The 20520-nt window shown below is 35.9% G+C and overlaps 2 long non-coding RNA genes across 2 annotated transcripts in view; one reads left to right on the top strand and one right to left on the bottom strand.

Annotated features, from left to right (window-relative positions):
• The window catches only part of LOC137496833 (uncharacterized), a 565986-nt gene that overhangs the window by 213539 nt on the left and 331927 nt on the right, over positions 1-20520 (bottom strand). The window lies entirely within an intron of this gene.
• The window catches only part of LOC141376859 (uncharacterized), a 60347-nt gene continuing 55432 nt past the window's right edge, over positions 15606-20520 (top strand). The window contains exon 1 of the long non-coding RNA XR_012388146.1: positions 15606-15827. This is a non-coding gene — a long non-coding RNA (uncharacterized lncRNA). The remainder of the gene's footprint in view (positions 15828-20520) is intronic.

The following is a 20520-nucleotide window of genomic DNA, read 5'->3' as shown; positions in this document are numbered from 1 at the left end:
GAAGTCTGCTTTTGATCAGTGTGAGTTCCTTTGAGCCCATCAGTGGCGCTGTAGAGCCCGCCCGTCATCAGCAGTAGGGGTGTGAGCTGTCTTCAGCCTAACAACTTCATCAGGCGAGCTGCTAATTATGCGCAAGGCTCATTAGCGAGGCCTGAGGAAAACGTGGAGCTTTAAAACTTCATTAATGTAAGCATTCAGCCTGAGCATAATTACATCCCCTGCCCCCTCTTGCCACGAGACGCCACATTAACCCGCGACTCCATCCGGACACTGGAGCAGACTCTCGACAGACTTCCTCCGCAGCTGCTCCGGCTGGGATTGCACGCTCCAGTGTGGGTAAAAAGCATGCACACTTTTCTCCCCTCAGTCTCTGTTATAAGCCCTCAATCAACACCGTGGAGCAGACCTTGTCCCATATGACCTCCTTGCTGCTCCCATACAATCTTGCATGCTATCATCACTCAATTCAGGTCAAACTGGAGATATTCAAACAACTGCTTCTTAAAAAATGGCTCATGTTAGGTGAATCAAAAACCTAAAACAGACTAAGTTAAACTACTTTAACTAGTTTGAATATTTTGAGTGAATCAAACAATACAGTGTGACTAGTGTAGTCCAATTCTTAAACAAATGCCTTTTACAATTAGATTTTTTTAGTGAAGTAAAGACATACAGTCTGAACAGAGTAGTGTGGCTCCCAATTCAACAATTTGTATAAGCCAATTATTTCTTATTAGTTTAGAATAATGTAATGTAATGTGTATTTATACAGCGCATTTATTGTGTATGGCCATACACCCAAAGCGCTTCATAATCATGAGGGGGTCTCTCCACACCACCAGTGTGCAGCATCCACTTGGATGATGCGACGGCAGCTACAGGACAACAGCACCAGTGCGCTCACCACACACCAGCTATTGGTGAAATGGAGAGACAGTGATAAAGCCAATTCGGTGGAAGGGGATAATTGGGAGGCCATGATCGTATGGGCGATAGAGGGACTTTGGCCAGGACACCGGGGTTACACCCCTGCTCTTTCACGAGAAGTGCCATGGGATTTTTAATAACCACAGAGAGTCAGGACCTCGGTTTAACGTCTCACCTGAAAGATGGCGCACACTGACAGTAAAGTGTCCCCTTCACTTTTACTGGGGCATTAGGACTCACATAGACCACAGGTTGAGTGCCCCCTGCTGGCCTCTCTAACACCACTTCCAACAGCAACCCATCCTATAAAACTGTTAATTTTAGGTCAATCAAAAACCTAACAAACAAATTTAAAAGTACTTTGAGCATTTTGAGTGAATCAAACAATAGTCCCATTTTAAAATGGTCTAGTCCCATTTTTAACTAAATGACTGATTCTTTATAAGAAATTATACATGCAGATGACTCTTATGATTCAATTTTTTTAGTTATGCAAATACATGCAGCCTGAACAGAGTAGTTTGATTCCCACTTAAACAATTTGTATAAAACAATTATTTCTTAGTGGTTTGGAACAGTGTTTCCCAACCCTGTTCCTAAAAGCACACCAACAGTACATATTTTGGATACCTCTCTTATCTGACTCAGCTTCAGGTTTTGGAATCTCTTCTAACGTTCTGGTGAAGTGATTCAGGTGTGTTTGATTAGGAAGAAGTTGAAAATGTGTTCTGTTGGTGTGCCTTCAGGAACAGGGTTGGGAAACACTGGTTTAGAAACATACAGCATGGCGCTGAGTTGGTACTTTATAGTAAATCATACAGTAAACATACAAGACAAAGGGTGAAGTCTGAATATGCAGCAAATGACTTGTATGGATTGTTTAATGAATCAAAAACTTGATTCCCAATTTAACAATTTTAACAAATCAAGTCCTTTTAGCATTTATGAAACATACAGCACGACTAGTGAAGTCTGATCATCAAACATTTGATCTCCCCTCAGTCTCCTTTATGAGCCCTCAATCAACACCATGGAGCAGACCTCATCCCATATGACCACCTTACTGCTCCCATACAATTCTGCATGCTGTCATCACTCAAAACGTTTGTGAGGGAACCAAAGAGAAGAACAGGGTGAGAACAGAGAATCGGTTGGATAAGGCTATTGATCTGACAATGCTCTTTTTTTTTTCCTTCTCCTTTCTCCCCGCTGTCTTCCATTTCGTTAAAAGTGCGAGTCCCTAGGTTATAAGTTGGAGGTTTCACAGCTTTGCAAGTGGATTTCATCAGCGTCTCGCGGCCTAATGCATATGTCAAGCTGATATCTTGGCAGCCATGATGAGACCTTTATTTGGAAAGAATGAATAATTTACTGGCTCGTATCTGAAGAAAGTGATTGATGTATTTGATTGTGCTTTGAGACCACTATCACCTGTTTAGCTGTCTCGAAAAAAACGTGGAAAGAATCGAGCCGTGTCTGTTTGCTCAAATTGTCTGATCATATCTGCTCTTTATTTTACTTTACTTGTAATGAACAAAATGGAATGACAGGTCTGAAAAACTGAAATGACGAACAATGAACAGAATGTGTAAAATTGGCCTATTTCACTTCATACTGAGGTAGAAAGGCTTGTTGAGGCATCAAAACTCTCTTTTACTGGTCACACAATATGGAACACAATATAAAATGTCATTTAAATTAGATTTTAAGCCATCTAATATTTATCTTTTAATATTTAACTTTTTGTCTTTTTTAATAATCTTTTATCTTTTTTACTGGTTTGTTTTCTATTAGGTAGTTTAGAGGGTAATTTTCAGCTAGTTTGGAGGTTTTGATATATTGCTTTATTTTACTTAGTACTTTACTTTTTACCTTAATAACATGCATTAATTGATTTTTCTTTTCTTTTTTGAGATGTTTGCTGTTTGACGTCTTTTCACTTTTGTAAATAAATTCACTAATTTTTACATTGTTTGGTTTTCGTTTTCACATCAAAGTTTTCTCTTTAGAGCTAAACTTTTAAAAAGTCGTAACTTCTAATAATTGTTTTTATGTTTTATATAATATTTACTAATTTCTATTAGACAAAATCAATAATAAATAATACTACTATTAATCGTGGCAAAAAGATAAACAGCATAAAATAATTCAATTTTTTTATTTTTTAATTCAAGTATTTATTTATGCAAGTTCCATTAATAATAGTTAAAATGAATTATATTAAAGTTTAAAAAATAAGTTTTATTGTCATTTATCATTATCATCACTACTACTACTATGAATTGTTGCTAAAAAGTTAAACAGTATAAAATAATTCAATTATTTTAATTCAAGTATCTATTCATGCAAGTTCCATTAATAATAGTTAAAATTAATTATATTAAAGTGAAAAAAAAAAAGATTTTTGTCATTTATCATCATCACCATCAATATCATCACTATTACTACTACTACTACGAATTGTTGCTAAAATATAAACAGTATAAAATAATTCAATTATTTTAATTCAAGTATATTTTCATGCAAGTTCCATTAATCATAGTTAAAATTAATTATAATAAAGTGAAAAAAATAGGTTTTATTGTCATTTATCATCATCATCACTACTACTACTACTACTACTACTACTACTACTACTACTACTACTAATGGTTGCTAAAAGATAAAAAAAATATAACAATTATATTATTTGAACTCAACTATTATTCATACAAGTTCCATTTACAAAAGTCAAAAAAATAATTATCTAATATCGAAGAGCAAAAATATTCAATGTTGTGGCTGGGCATTAATCAAAATTCCATTACTTGATTTAGAAATAATTGAGTAAATGCACACTATATTTGATTATTGATTAAACTTCATCATCATTGAACAACTTAAACTAAAAGACCCATTGCCTAAAATGAACATTCACTTTTTTCATGTATAAAAAGTGAACATTTTTCATATTAAAAATAGAAAATAAGCAGTATCTCTTCTAAATAAAATAACTTTTGTATATCCTGTAAATAATAGTTTAACAGTGCATTTCTTGAATCTTCTGTAAAAAAATAATTTAATGTAAATAATAAAGCATCTCAGAGCAGCTTCCAGTCATTGTTGATGTATAGTGCAAAGTAAGGATCAAGAATGGTTCATCATCCATACTTGACCAGAGATCAGATGTGGCTGCAAAATTCATTAATTCATTTTCTTGTCAGCTTAGTCCCTTTATTAATCCGGGGTCGCCACAGCGGAATGAACTGCCAACTTATTCAGCAAGTTTTTTTACGCAGCGGATGCCCTTCCAGCCTCAATTCATCTCTGGGAAACATCCACACACACACACTCTTTGGACTGTGGGGGAAACCGGAGCACCCGGAGGAAACTCATGCAAAGGCAGGGAGAACATGCAAACTCCACACAGAAACGCCAACTGAGCCAAGGTTCGAACCAGCGACCTTCTTGCTGTGAGGTGACAGCACTACCTACTACGCCACTGCCTCGCCTGGCTGCAAAATGGCCACAGAAATATAAATCCTTAACAGAGTAGGGTCATGGGACTCCCCGTGCTGGGGGAAAAGTAACTGAAAAAATCGTCCTGGAAAAATTAGGCCCATTATAGGTTTTGATTGTCGATTTGGATTACTTTTCATTTAATCACCCAGCCTTACAAACCAGTAAAACAGATTTTCACAATTCCTTCTCACAACAAAACTAAAACCTTAAAAACCTCAGCAAAAGTAAGATGACATCTTACAATTGTCAAAAGTTGATCCAAAACTCTCTTACACAGTCTCCGGGCCATCAGGCCATCATCAGCTTTGATCCCTGCCAAACCATTTTATCTCCATTCACTTGAGGCTGTCATCAGGTTGAAAATGACACACACATGTTCTGACATCCCTGCGATCAGGTGCATCCAATCATACAAACCAAAGACTGAGGGGTCAACATATAGGGCAAAACACAGAATATGATGCCTGGCTGGGAGCAGTAAGGACAACAATATTAGTCTCGCTTCCAATCGTATCCCAACAGACCCATATAGGTCACAGGGTCAGAGTGATTACATGCCATTACATGCTACCGCGCAGCTCAGGTTTGTTGTTGTACACAGAAGAGGTCACAGACGATCGCACAGGGACTTGGTGTTGAACATATAAATGACAAGAGTGCAGCTCTTAGGAGGAATTGCTTTAGAGAAGGCAAAGAAGAAGGTGGAGCTAAAAGAGGGCAGGAGGTGACAGCAAAGCACAAGAACAGAAGATTAAAAGTGAGAGAGTGACATTAGACAGCCACAGAGATACCTCGAAAGATTAACTTCTACAAAAGAGGTCAGAGAAATATCATATTTAAGCAGAAAATATAGTAAGCATTGTTCTGCAGGAGATCTCTTTTGGGAGTTTCAGTTTTCCTGAAGAAAAATGGAAGTTTAACAAAAATATTGCAGGTTAAATACAGTAGTCAACATTTGAAGTGGATCATCACCTATTTTCAAAGTTGCCCTAAATCTATTGAGCGACACCCATTCTTGTCTAAGTCAACATTTTAAATTGTTTTTCAAAATTGTCCTGACTGTATCTTGCGTGATTTGTAAAAGCAATTTAAATGTAAAATGCACATAGACTCACTAATTGTGAGCTGTATCATTATAAATTGATCAAATTTGGTCTCTTACTCACAAAAATTTGGGTGGAATTGTGCTTATGTTTGTACAAAGGTTCGCAAAAAATACGATCTTGCATGGTTAAAAGGAATTCACTTTTTTTTTTTTATGGATTGCATATTTAATGGTGAAGTCAATATGCTATGCTCTTGTAATAAACATTAGGATTTTAAATAAATACATACAATTTGACAACCTAAAGTACTAATTTTTATTTAACATGCAAGTACTTTTTCAATTTTCCAAGTTTCTTAGTAGCGGAAGGCATCATAGCGGAGTAAACTTAGAGCACAGTGAATGGGAGAGTACAACTGAATTTTTTTTACAATCCTATTTGCTAAAACAATGAAAAAAAAAATTAAATAAACTCCACAATGGTGTTATCAAGACTTTAAAAGTAAAGTAAAAATATTAAAGATTAAATTTTTTATTAAAGTTTTAGTTTTAAATACTACACAATGTATGACCTGCGATTATTTCACTGGGGAAATTATTCCACCTTATACCAATTAAAAATGTAGGTTACATCAGTGGACTTTCTTTAAAGCGTGTTAAGGTGCAAAAAAGGATTTCACGCTCATAAAATTCAAATGTAGGATTTAATGCGATAACACATTGCTTTAATATATAAACCAATAAGCTGTCAGAAAGCAGGTGCATAACAAAAAATACATTAAGTGTGACGATCATAAATCTAGCTCTGATGATATGTTAACACTCAGTTTATGCCCTTTGAACCCTAAATAACAAGCTACATTACAAGTGTCCAGCGGTTGGCGCCGCAAACCACACTTACATAGCACTGACAGCAAACACCCAATTTGTGCATGCATTTGAAAACGTACAATTCTGTAGTGCCTTTAATTATTGTTAGTGATTTCGTTCAAGCAATAGACAATTCGTCACCCTAGAATTATAAGGTTCTATCTGATATTTTTGTCAAAAATGTAATTATTGAGATATTCTTATTAAATGACAACTTATTTACATTATGGGATGTTTTTTTATAAAGTTGTTTACATTTTAAGATCTTTTATTTTGAAAAAAAAAAAAAAAAAGCATACTGTTTGCTATAGAATGCAAACACTTTGAAGCTCAATATCTCAAAATAATTCAGAATGCAAATAGAACCTTATAATTCCAAGGTGACTAATTGACAAGACCTTCAGCTTCTCATCAGTGACATGCAGTCTAAATAGTCTCTAGATCAGGGGTCACCAATCTCGGTCCTGGAGGGCCAGTGTCCCTGCAGGGTTTAGCTCCAGCTAGCTTCAACACACCTGGCTGGGTGTTTCAAAAATACAAGACCTTGATTAGCTCATTCAGGTGTGTTTGATTAGGGTTGGAGCTAAAATCTGCAAGACACCGGCCCTCCAGGAACAAGTTTGGTGACCCCTGCTCTAGATCATTGTGTATTATGATTTTGTCTTCTTGGACACTTTTAATGCTTCTATAAAAGTTTGCTGCATTTACAGTATAAATTGTGCATGTCTTGAGTTCAGTATGTCTGATGCAATTTTATTATGTGTGATTTGATTGAACAAGAATCAAAGGACTTTATTTCACTTAATCACCTTCAACAAGAAAAAAGCTAAACACAAAAGTAGTAACTGTATGTTAAAGGAAAAGTATACAGAACCAAAAAATGCATTTAGAAAATGGCATTTGACGGTTTGTTCAAACTACTTATTCAAATTGAGCTGAAAGAGCACAAGCCTTGAATTTAAGGGGACAAGTTAATTGATTAAATGTTCAATCCACTTAAATTTGTAAAACAAAAACAAAAGGCAAAAAAAAAAAAAAAACTTTTAATTTCCTCATGTTCTCCAAACACAAATCGATTGTGTGGAACCCAGCATTCTTTACAGTGTATACTCAAGTAAAAGCAACACATATCTTAAACTACTTAGTAAAGTACATTTCATGAGAAAAAACAAACAAAAAAGGCAATTACAGTAATTTGATTTGTAAACCACTGTGAGTGTGAATGAGGCCAAAAATTCCTAAAAAAAATAACACAGGCAATATTTAACAGCACGAATGTTTGCATCATTGATAAATGACAATGAGAGACTATGTTTGAGCCTCAAATAATCATCATTTACGAAGGATCATGTACCTGTTGTAATGTCTGCTGAACATTTAGCACTGGATCACATGGATAACTTGCATTCTAAAATTTAATAAAGGAGAAAAAAAAAATCTGTGATGCATTTTAAGAGCACCTAAAAATAACCTGACATTGTCTTGCTGTGAATATGCATAGGAAAAGCTTATCATTAATCATGTGCTTACCAGGGATCAGTGGCATTACTGAGTTTCATCCCTGAGTTTGCCACAGCAAAGCAAGGGAGTTTCATAACATAAATTCATTCTTGTTTTGCAGATTGCCATGATCACTTGACACAGGTCGCTCTTGGTTTCTTAGGCCTGTGATGCGCTTGCCAGCAAGTGACATATTTAAATAGGATTTGCATGTACAACTAGCTTGTCAGGAATATGAGTGTGATTTGTCGACAGACAGAGGGAGAGAAGGAACGCCTCTAAAAGATGACAGGAAGATTGCATTAGAGCAATTTCATGCATGTCAACCTTACCATGAAAAAAAAAGTTCACTAAAATACTGTAAAAGTTTTTTATTTCATTGTTTTGTGCATTCAACGTTTTTATTCTCCCACTGAGCCAAATAATGAGTAAGAACCAAATCTCCTACCACAGCTATGCTGAGGACACTCAGATTTACTTACAGTAGCCTAATTGCCTAATGACTACAGCTTCGTTGACACTCTTTGTCAATGCATTGATGAGCTGCAACTGTCAGACAGAACGCTGCTGCCAGGATTCTGACCAGAACCAGAAAATCAGAGCACATCACACCAGTCCTCAGGTCTTTAAACTGGCTCCCAGTTACATTCAGAATAGGTTAAAGTATTATTACTAGTCTATAAATCACTAAATGGCCTAGGACCTCAATACATTACAGACGCTCACTGAATACAAACCCATCACTCAGATCATTAAGATCAAGTAAATTAGAAATTCCAAGAGTTCAGTCAAAGCAGTGTGAATTCACCTTTAGCTATTTTGCCCATCCATAACGGAGAGATGTCACATCCATAAAGCTTTTTCTTCATTTTTTTCTTCAAAAAAAATAAAATAAATAGAGGCAGCAAGGTGACGCAGTGGGTAGCACAATCGTCTTACTGCAAAAGGTCTCTGGTTCAAGCCTCGGCTGGATCAGTTGGCATTCCTATGTGGAGTTTGCATACTCTACCCGTGTTCATCTCGGTTTCCTCTGGGTGCTCCAGTTTCCCCCCATAAGTCCAAAAACATGTGGTAAGTGAATTGGGGAGGCTAAATTGTCCATAGTGTATGAGTGTGTGTGGATGTTTTCCAGTGATGGGTTGCAGCTGGAAAGCATAAAACATATGCTGGATAAGTTGGCGGTTCATTCTGCTGTGCTGACCACAGATTATTAAAGGAACAAAGCCGAAAATAGAATGAATATTCTTGTATACTCACTATAGAATATAATGTTCTATAGTGAGTTTCTCTCTAGGTTTTTTCCCCACTTTAGTCATTTGGTAATTTGTTCTTAAGTGTTTGGATTTTCAGCAAAGAAAATTAAACAACTTTGAACTGACCTAAACGGAACTTAAACTCTGAAAACTGGACTGACAGTTTCAATTTACTATAATCTTCTATGTTTAGCCGCTTTGGCACAATCTACATCGTTAAAGCGCTAAAGAAATAAAGATGAATTGGTCTAAACTTGCATAATGTTTGCCACATTCATAATGCTCGTTTATTTTCCTCATTTTGAATATAAAATATGTTTATAGATTAAGCATGGGACAAAAGCCGCTTTCAAGGTTTACAATGGTTTGGAAAAGTCAAGGTTTTTTCTATTATACCGTTTTTAAGGTATATCCGAGTTTGTTTGTTTTTTTTTTACGTGTTTTTTTTACATTTATTTTATTTATAGGGCAACTATTCCCAGCTTAAAAGGACCCTCCACATCAAAAGCTACTGGTCAGCACATGATTCAGCAAACATTAGAAAAACAAATCCCTTATAAAACAAGATCCTATGCTGCTATGTGCATCCTATGTGCTATGCACCTGTCCTGAACAGTGCTAGTATTATTATATCTAAAGAATATAAAATATATTATTTTATCTCTTTATATCTAAATAAAAGAAAGATATCCAAAGATGGCTTTTCAAGTTTTAAAGAAATATGTATTTTGTAAATTAATGAAGATTGCAGAAGTCAATGATTTATTTTAATTATTTAACCACAGCATGTTTACGCTTCCCAAACATTTGAAATGATTCCTAAAAAAAATATATATATATATACGGTGTTAAATAGGGGGAAAGGTGGTTGTTTTTTTTTTTTTTATCCCCAGATATTTAAAAAGAACTTATTTTACAGCAGTAATCACAATTCCGGTATACTGTGAAACCATGATTTTTTTTTATCCATTTTTTTAGTTTTGAAAACTATAAACAGATGTTTCAATATAATGTTGACATATACTTTCCATGTGAATTTATATTTTAAGTTTTTACTGCAAATGTCAGCTGAAACGAACAATAGAAAAAAAGAAACTGAAACTATTGATGACCTTGAAGAAAACAGAACCACCAAGGAGAAGAGAAAAGGTTCTGCAGATGAGGAAGATAAAAGGTAGAAAGAGATAAGAAGATAGAAGGTCTTACAATAGCACACCACCTCATATCACTTTTTCGAAATAAAGTAGCAAATATGAATCCAACCTGGCTGCAGAACCAATGGGAGAGCGTTTAAATAGATTAGACACACTCAAGGCCGCGTGGAGTCTGGGCATTCAGTGAATGAAAACCTGAGTGCAGCAATGACTAAAAGTGGCTCAAATTTGACAGTGCCGCTTCAAGTGCTTGCTAGCACTGTAATTTCACCATACCTATTTGAAAGTTAATCTTCAGGATGAAAGGTGTGTGAGGTGCTCATGGTTGGAGCGTCACACTTGTAGGCAGGTACCATTAAAGGAACAAACAGTAAGATGGAAAAATCAGACACGGTGAAGCAGGGCATCTGCATTTTAAGATGCTGTATGTGGCCAGAAGACTTATGATATTTATGCTTTAGGTTAGGTAATTTGGCTAGTATGGTAATAAACACTAATGCATTATGCATGACTTGTAAAAAGGCAGCAGTGAAACGGACAGGTTTTGCATACAAGTTTAGTTGAAGTCTGAGTCATGCATTAGTTGCGTTATAGACATTCATTTTCCTTTGACTCAGAGTTGGCTGAAACTTTATCTGATAAATACCTCACAAACGCTTGCAAACGGGCGGGTGATTCAGCATGATGTGATAAATGATCATTTAGAGTTTGCTTAAGGTATGTATTTTCCAATTTTAATTATTTGTGAAATAATCTCCAGCTCCAGGGTGACGGTGGCTCAGTGGTTAGCACTATCGATTCACGGCAAAAAGGTCGCTGGTTCAAGTCCCGGCCTGGTCAGTTGGCATTTCTGTGTGGAGTTTGCATGTTCTCCCCGTGTTAGCGTGGGTTTCCTCTGGGTGCTCCAGTTTCCCCCACAAGTCCAAAGACATGCGCTATAAGTGAATTGAATAAACTAAATTTGCCGTAGTGTAAATGTGTGCATGTGAGAGTGTATATGTGTTTACTAGTGGTGTAATGGATTACAAATGTCCCGGTCGGATCACACTACGATTTTTGACTCACGAATCGGAGCATTTTTCAGACATACAAAAAAATTGCTTTATTTTATTATTTTTATATATATATATATATATATATATATATATATATATATACACATATATATATATAAATTACATTTGTACATTTGGCCGATCAGTCGAAAAGTGATCAAACATCGACTTCCAGAGCCTATAAAATCGATAAACTCTTTCCAGGACAATTTTTTCCAATTACTTTCTCTACCGCATGTTGAGTCACATGACCCACTCTTTTAAGCCTTTTTTAAAAGCTGATTTATACATCTGCAGCCACATCTGACCTGTGTTGGTGTTAGGCTATGCGTGTTTTAATTTTAGTTGTTCAATGTTGATCTTCAATAAATAATCATAGATAGTAGATTCAATCATTTTAAAATCAAGTTTTATTTACTGTACAAAATTTGTCAGTAAACTATGTCGGTGGCGTCGTGGACTAAAGTTAAGAGCGGCTGGGGAGGGGAGGTGTTGCAGACGAAAGTGAAGAAGGTTAGGGAGTCGCATAGGAAAATGAAGAGCGGGGAGGAGGGAGTACATGTGAGGAGAGGGATGAGTAAAATAAGGTGCCTAGATCCAGATCTGGCTTGTTACAGCACAAATTAAGCCCTGGTTTTAACAAACATAACTTAGAACTTGTAATTTTAATAAAAATAAAAATCAGAAAGAACCAGCTGAACAACAGGAATGATCAATACGAAAAAGTATCTTTGCTACTGTTGCTGATAATGCTAAATATAGAAATCTATAACATCTTGTACAACAGATCATATTTATTATCAATTAACAGTTCAACTATTTACACATAAAAGTCTTTCATTATAGGTGGATCATTTTTGAAAACCTATTAAGGTGACATAATTTTAACGGTTGTCACCACTCATTGGTTACACAATGTAATTGCTACATCATTCACCAGTGTCAATTTCCATTAAAAAATTTTATTTTAATCTTTTCTATAAACATCACTGTTTATAGCTGAACTTTAAACTGTTTTCCCAGTACTTCTGTGTTATTTAATTGTTTATAACTAACTGAAAAAGTGTAAAAGCTCAATCACTCGTTTCAAATGCAGATTTGAATGCAGCGATTCTAAAGATTAATAAACATATACAAATCATTATCAATTATCATTAATTTTGTGCAGGTTTGAATTGAGATCACAAACGTTTAATGTTCAATCATGCAGCTTTACAATGAATGCATTAATGCAGGCTAAACAGAGACAGAAAACCATTTTAATAATTAATCTAAGAAAGCATTTAGGTATTTCCCACCACAACCTTTTCTGTAATCATTATATTTTACAGGGAAGCCAAAATGCTTTCCCACACATAATTTAAATGACACAGAAGGCGATTGCTCTGCAATTGTTAAATTAAGATTGTTAGATTAATCTACAAGTTCAAAAAAGTTATTAGGTTAATATTTTCCAGCTCCATTAATTGAATCATCATAGAAAAGCTATACTACTTTGTAAAAACACATTCTTTCTGAAGCAGAAAACAAAAGGATAACGCATGAGCTAAAAATTACAAAAAGATGCAGACACACTATGAAAAATATGCAAATGCAAATTAATTATGCCGTATATTCCAAGTCTTCTGAAGCCATAATAGCTTTGTGTGAAGGACAGACTGAAGTTTAATTTGTCTGCTCACTGAGAGAATGTCCTCAAAAGAATTGTTAATGGAATTGTTAAGGATCTGAAATTGAAACATCATATAATTCATTGCATGTGTTCCTTACAATGACAGCAAATGGTGCCTAACATCTCATTTTGTCTTCCACAGAGGGGGGGAAAAAAAAGTAATTTAGGGTTTGAATCAACATGAGGCTGAGTAAATGATGACAGATATTCATTTTGGGGAGAAATACGTTTTGGGAAATGTCTGAAATGTCATAAGTAATTTATTTGTATAAAATATGTGCATGAAAAAAAGTCTAGCATAACTGTCCTCACAGAGACAAACAACAGATCCTCTATTTCTGATATGAGAACAATGCATAAACTGAGTTCTACGAAACATTATCTAAGATCATGCCACATTAATTTCAAAAGCGGGAAACTCTCAATGGACAAAATAAATCCACTCACAAAAGCCAAGCACTCACTCATGTCTGAAATGATGCATTGCTTTGTGTTTTATCTGTCAAACATCTTCACTGACTGTCTTTGTAAATATGTACAGTATTCTAAAGCCTATGGGCCCGTCCCAATTCCACTTGGCCACTTAAAAGCATATGCATGTGACATGAAATATGTGTGCTAAATACTTCCATACCACATAGCAGGTAGTGGGATTGTCTATATACTCATATATGAGGTCTTTCTACTGAACACTTGTCCATTTACAGTAGATGATGTATTTTTGTATTTGGCTCAAGTGTTCAAGTGGGTGTGAAGACTGCAAGTGCATATGTAGAACTGTTCAATACCCGGTGGGACACACTTAGGCTATAGTGTTATAAAAATTCCAGTGCTTTATTAGCTTTGTTTTGATTTCCAGCAATGGTGTTTTAAAATAAGCATATAGATGCTGCAGTTTGAAATGGGTTCCACTTTGTGAGGTGGAAGAGAGAAGAGAGGATGCATCCTTTCTAGACTGGTCCTTTCAAGGCAGGGGTCACCAATCATTTTCCTGCAGAGCTACCTTCCTGCAGATTTCAGTTGCAATCCTGACCAAATAAACCCATCTGTATTTATCAAGTGCTGCTTCAGGTACTAATTAATTGTTTCAGGTATGTTTAATAATTGTTACAGCTGAATTCTGCAGGAAGGTAGCTCTCCAGGAACAGGGTAGGTAACCCCTGTCCTGAAGATGCAGCCACAATGCACTTTTCGCCCCATAGACTTACATATGAACGCGAATGCGGCAGACCGAAGTTTCGCAGTTTGCTGCATTGGAAAGTTCAAGCTTGGTGAACTCTAATCTGCAAAACTGCATCACATGATTGCATTAGAGAAAATAAAAGATCAAAACATGACCTAGACAAAAAATAAATAAATATGGACTAATGCTTGCTTTTTTAAATGTTTACTCATCTTGTTCAATGCCACCCCTCTTGCAGCACCGTACAACAAAATTCCATTCATTCATTATCTTTTCGGCCTAGTCCCTTTATTAATCAGAGTTGCCACGGTGGAATGAACCGCCAACTTATCCAGCATCTGTTTTAAGCAGCGGATGAAACACCCATGCACTCTCACATTCACACAAATACATTACTGACAATTTAGCTAACCCAATTCACCTATAATTATGTCTTTGGACTTGTGGAGGTAACCGGAGCACCTGGAAACCCACACGAACACGGGGAGAACATGCAAACTTCACACAGAAATGCCAACTGACCCAGCCAAGGCTCAAACCAGTTACCTTTTTGCTGTGACCACTACAATACCCAATACAGAATTTCACACACACATACACACACAAACTCTAGTGTAACCACGGCATAAAGCTTCAAGGCTAGACTGTTTCTTGGTGTTAACCCTAAGATTGGGGAGTTGCAAAAATTATATAAATCACCCTTCTAAGGGCACTTCAAAGTGAAAACAACCATAGCCACCATATTGAAGTGTCATTCCAAACCAAAGTGTCTAAAACTGGCCACTCAGAGCCCTTGGACACTGATGCACATGTTGGACCCCCGTGATCCTTTGTGCAATTAAGTTTTTTGGTGTTGCACACAGCGTTCCATTTATAAGGGATCATCCATATGCCCTACTCTTATACTTCTTTAATATCCTTTATATCACTCTGGAGGTTAAACCCCTCAAACAAATTAGGGTATAGAGATTAGCCCTTATGAAAAGAACACATTGAGTGAGATGGTCCCGTAAATGCCTCTTCTACTCTGCCAGAGCAGAAATGCTGTTAACATTAAAATTAACATTAATATTAAAAATTCCATTTATTCATTTAAAGAGAACAATTAATAAAAAATAAAAAAAATACTTGAAATTAACAGACTTACTACTATAGGCCTATCAATATTTTATATTAAATTAGATCTATAAAATATTTTTATTTTGTAACTATTACAATATCCATTGTGAAAAAAAAAGGTGCTAGACATAAATATTAATTGATGAGTTATAGACTAGTAAAGGTTATGCCAACTGTCTGTAGCCTTAAAATGGTTTACATTAAGCAGTTAACAGTTAACATAAATGCAACAGAAGATATAACACAGCTCACCGCAGTAGTAGGCCTATAAAGTAAGCAATAACTAATATCAGGTAAACTAAAGTATTAATTTGGAAGGAAGCCCTAACTCTTTGGCGCACTCACTTCCTATCGCGTGCACGCGCCATCAGGTGTCATAATTAGGGTACACCTTTTCTGTCGGCAGACCTAACGTCCAAATCATAGTATTATTTATAAAACAGTAGGCGAAAAGAACAAGTTAAAATAGTCCTCGATTCCTCACAAATGAATTTGGATTATAAACTCCTGACAAGATGCATTCACCAAAGCTGTGTGATTGTAAACAGGTATGTGCTTGTTATATTTCACTCTAAAATGTACAGCTTGCGTTTCTGTTTAATTATGTTGACAGGAAATATAAAGACAAAACGTGAAAGAAACAGACCTTGTGTCCAAATGCATATATCCAGCGACGTCCTCGGGAAAGTTTTGCTTTGAATCCGTTTGTAGTTTTCATGGATATAGTTCATATTCTTGTTAAACAAGTCTTCTGTAACCTTTACTAATCAAAAGGCTCTCAGGCGTCACTAATTACGGTGTAATTGGTCACGTGACCTGCGCGAAACAATGGCGTTTAGCGTGTTGAGGACAAACATAAAGCATTGCGTTTAAATACAGGAGATTTACTTTAATACAGTGTGTGGTTTCACCTCATTCTGTTCATCTTGCTGCTGTATCACATTCTCTCAGCCACTGAAAGCAGAGCCAGGCCTGCTAGCTTGTCTCACAGATATATCATTAAGGGCTGCTGTTATGCCCTTCCTAGAATAAATGATTATCATTTTGACACTTGACAAATCAGAGGTTTTCACAGTTGCCTGGTTTTCTCTTTGCGATTCATTGGTGGCAGCCAAACACATGGCGTATATTTTTTTTTTAAAGGGATTATTTTCACACATTCATTATGTTCAGTTGATTTGACAGTGCTTTGGCTGTAGCAGTATATCAAGAAACCTGTCACAGACAACCAGTTATAATTTGCAGACAGTGCATATAATGTATCTTCTGTTGAAGCGATTGTCTGTTGCTTTTGTATCCCTTAACTATATAAGATTCTTTAAGCTGGCTTGGGAATCTCCTGTTTAGCAAGCGTTTTAACTGAATGCAGTTAGCAGCAGACCGATAACTGTTAATTCATGAATCTAGCAGGGCTGCATGATATTGGATAAAACGGACATTGCAATAATTATTTTCCTGTGATACATATTGAGATATGAATGTAATTTCACAAGATGATTTAAACAACTTTATAAGGAAAGAAGTGTGTCACAGTGATGCAGTGTAGCACGATTGCCTCACAGCAAGAAGGTCGCTGGTTTGAGCTACGGCTGAGTCAGATGGCATTTCTGTGTGGAGTTTGTATGTTCTTCCAGTGTTGGTGTGGATTTCCTCTGGGTGCTCCGGTTTCCCCCACAGTCCCAAGACATGCAGTACAGGTTAATTGAATAAGCTAAATTGGCCGTTGTATATGTGTGATAATGCAAGAGTGTATGGGTGTTTCCCAGTGTTGGATTGCAGCTGGAAGGGCATTCCATTGTGGCGATCCCCGATTAATAAAGGGACCAAGACGAAAAGAAAATGAATGAATCATTTGAAGAAATGTGTAGTGAGTGTTTATTATAAAATATAATCATAATAAATTATAAGCTTGAGTCAATACAATAACACAAACATGCAAATGAAACAGACAGTGATTAATGTTTTTCTGGCTGTTAAAATGTAAAATAACAGTGCATAGTCTTAATTGTAAGAAAAAAAAAATTATTCAACTTTGTTAAAGCTACAAATTGTATAACTTCTTGTGCACAAATAATTTAAATTAGCTTGGGATTGTATAGTCTAAAATAAATGTGTTCACTGTAGTAGGGTTAAATTAGGCTGCTTCCGAAATTGTATACTTAAATACTATATAGTATGCTAAAACAGTTTGGGTGCCGAGCAGTATGTACAAATTCATAGAGTTTGAAAAAAATGATGCTCTGCGAGAGAATTCATGAATGGGAATGAAGCGAGGCGACTGATGTGGGTAGGTCATTATGGTGAACATGAAAAAATGCAGATGTAGTACGTCCTAGTTCCATTCATACGGCTCACATTCATACTTTAAAGAACGTACCTTTCTAACGGTGGAGTAGTACTTTTGAATTCAAATCCAGTACCTACTGAGTAGCAGGTGGTTTCCTTGGTGATTTTTATTGCTATTAAACTATTTCCTTGTTAATTATAATCACAACTTAAAATGGCAGATTCTGCAATGTGATTATTGCATATTCACACATTGCAATAATGATGCCGAAACGATATATTGTGCATCCCTACTCGCAATGTTAGGGTTAATCTAACTGTTTTTATGTATTTAAAATTTTATTTATTTAAAATTTATTTACCGTTCTGGTGACTATTAGGGGTTTTAGTACAAGTCACTACAGGGCAAAGGATTTGCCAGGAGAAAATCCCTGGACAAGCCTCAAAAGCAGCAAATAAAAAAGCAAGTAGATCTTGTCACCGTAGGGTATTTCTTGAAAGTACTTTTTATACACTATATTGAAGGTCCAGCATTATAGAGGCACATTCTAGGAATGTACTACTACCCGACCCATTAATCATATTGCATGCAGCTTTCATACTGTATGAGTAAGAGCATGGCAGAGATCTTAAATAGTTCAGACATTTCTGTTGTGCAGTATATTCAAAGCTAGAGTTATCAAAAAAAACTCACTTTTTATATAGACACATATACTGTTTTGTGTGGTTTATGAATGAATGGTACATTTTTTCAATGGGACCAATGATTTGGTATTAAAAAAACATTTTTATTGCAGTGCATTGAATTGGTTTGGCATATTATATTGGTTTGGCAAACACTCTTTTCACCTAAAACAATTATAATAAATGGGATTTGCATTTAGAACACACGTGACTACATGCCCCAGTCTGAAAAGAAATATAGAAACTCTTGTCATGAGAATACAAATAATTTTGTGCCATTGGGCACAAAAAAAAATAAAAAAAATAAAAAAATGCAGCCTTATAAAAATGGGCTTTGGCCTGATATATTTAAGAAAGACATGGGCGGCACAGTGGCTCAGTGGTTAGCACTGTCACCTGAAATCAAGCAGGTCGCTGGTCCGAGTGCCAGTTGGGCCAGTTGGCATTCTTGTGTGGAGTTTGCAAGTTCTCCATCTGTTCCTGTGGGTCCAAAAATATGCTCTATAAGCTGGGAAAACAAAATTGGCCATAAGTGTGAATGTGAGAGTGCTTAGGTGTTTCCCAGTACTGGGTTGCAGCTGGAAGGGCATTCACTGGGTAAAACATATGTAGAAATAGTTGGTGGTTCATTCCGCTGTGGCAACCTCTGATAAATAAGGGACTAAGCCAAAGAAAAATAAATAAATGAATGTTTAGGCACATGCTTCCTGAAATTACAAAACTGACTTTTTTTTTTTAATTTAGAAGCAATTCTTGAGACAAAATTTTGTACAATTTTTTTTCGCACTTTCACTTGTTTCCACTCACAAAAAAGGCAGCATATCCCAAAATTGCTTATGAAACTTCCGCAGCCTGCCGAAGAGACAAAGGAGAGTGTGAAGCTAATAAGGTTTGCACAACGAGTGTGTGCCAGAAAAGAAGATTTTGGGTCATATTCCATAGACTGCATGGGTTAAAAAGGCAGAGCATGACAGTGAGAGTAAAGTAAAAAAGAGAAAGAGGACTGTGAGCAGAAAGAGAATGAGCACAGACGGTTGCAAGAGAAAAGATAGGCCAGATAGGGAGATGGTTTTTGCACAGGATCCATTTTTTTCCTCCTTTCTTGTCAGCAGAAGCCTCACTGGGTTTCTTTCCACCCAGGATTTGCCTACACAAAAGCAGCCCAAGTAATACGGCCTAATCCCTCAATCTGAGCCTAGTAGGGAGTACGATAGATTTGTAAATGGTGCCCTTTACAAATCTGTTTTATTCCTTTTTGTCTTCTTGCATCCATGCCATTCACCTTTTCATTTCTTTTCTGCCTAAAACGCCTTATCTGCGTTGCTTAGTTGTTTATTATTTTCTTCCTTCCTCTGCACTCCAGAATGACAGCAAGTGATAAGTAGTTTTACAGCTCAGGATCAGTTTCTCATTTAATATATTTATTTATGTTTCCATCTCACCATTTAAAAAAAAAAAAAAATAATAATAAGATAAGTGTATTTTATATAAAGTATTTACAGGTACTGCAGCCTGTAAACAGTGGCTGTGTTATGATTGTTGGTGGAAAAAAGTTTCTTGAATCTGATTGGCTAATAGCTTAGTAATAATTCTGCAATATCAGAACAGCCTCCTCACCCTTCTGTATTATTCCACCCACATGTGGTGACAGCAGATCAATAAATTCACTACAGTTTGACCAATATTGCGGCTGTTGGACAACATAATGTACTTTTGAGGCTTGGTTGTCGATGTAGTTGTTTAAATTGCATCCATGCAGTTTATTTATAAGGGTAGTGCTTATTTTAAATATTTATATTTTATACAGGGCATTCATCCGCCTGTCATTAGCTACATTTCCATCCACCTATTTTTATGTGCATTTTGGAAATGCGCATAAAAAAAAAAAAAACTGTTGATAGAAATGCCAAGATGCACATACATTTTTAAATGTGCATTTAAACTTTTATTCGATAGGAAAAGATGCATATAAACTGCGATGGAAACACTTTTACAGAACAAATTCCAGTATGTGCATTAAAAAAGTCATGTGAGTTTGTTATAAGAGATCATGTGATGATGAAAAAAGTGTGTGAGTGGATAAACTAACAGGTTGAGCACATTGTAAAACGTCTGAAATGTTGTTTTGGTCATTTTAAAACGCCTTAACTATTTCAGTATTAGTGTTATTATTTATTACCTCCTGAATCAAGAGCCAACGTTCACTGCATGTCAGGATTGCCTTCTGAGGCACAAGTCATTTAAAAATGAATTAAAGATTCACACAGCTTC

Source organism: Danio rerio, chromosome 12 (genome assembly GCF_049306965.1).
Source record: "Danio rerio strain Tuebingen ecotype United States chromosome 12, GRCz12tu, whole genome shotgun sequence".
Taxonomy (NCBI): domain Eukaryota; kingdom Metazoa; phylum Chordata; class Actinopteri; order Cypriniformes; family Danionidae; genus Danio; species Danio rerio.
This window is presented reverse-complemented; position numbering and strand designations above follow the sequence as displayed.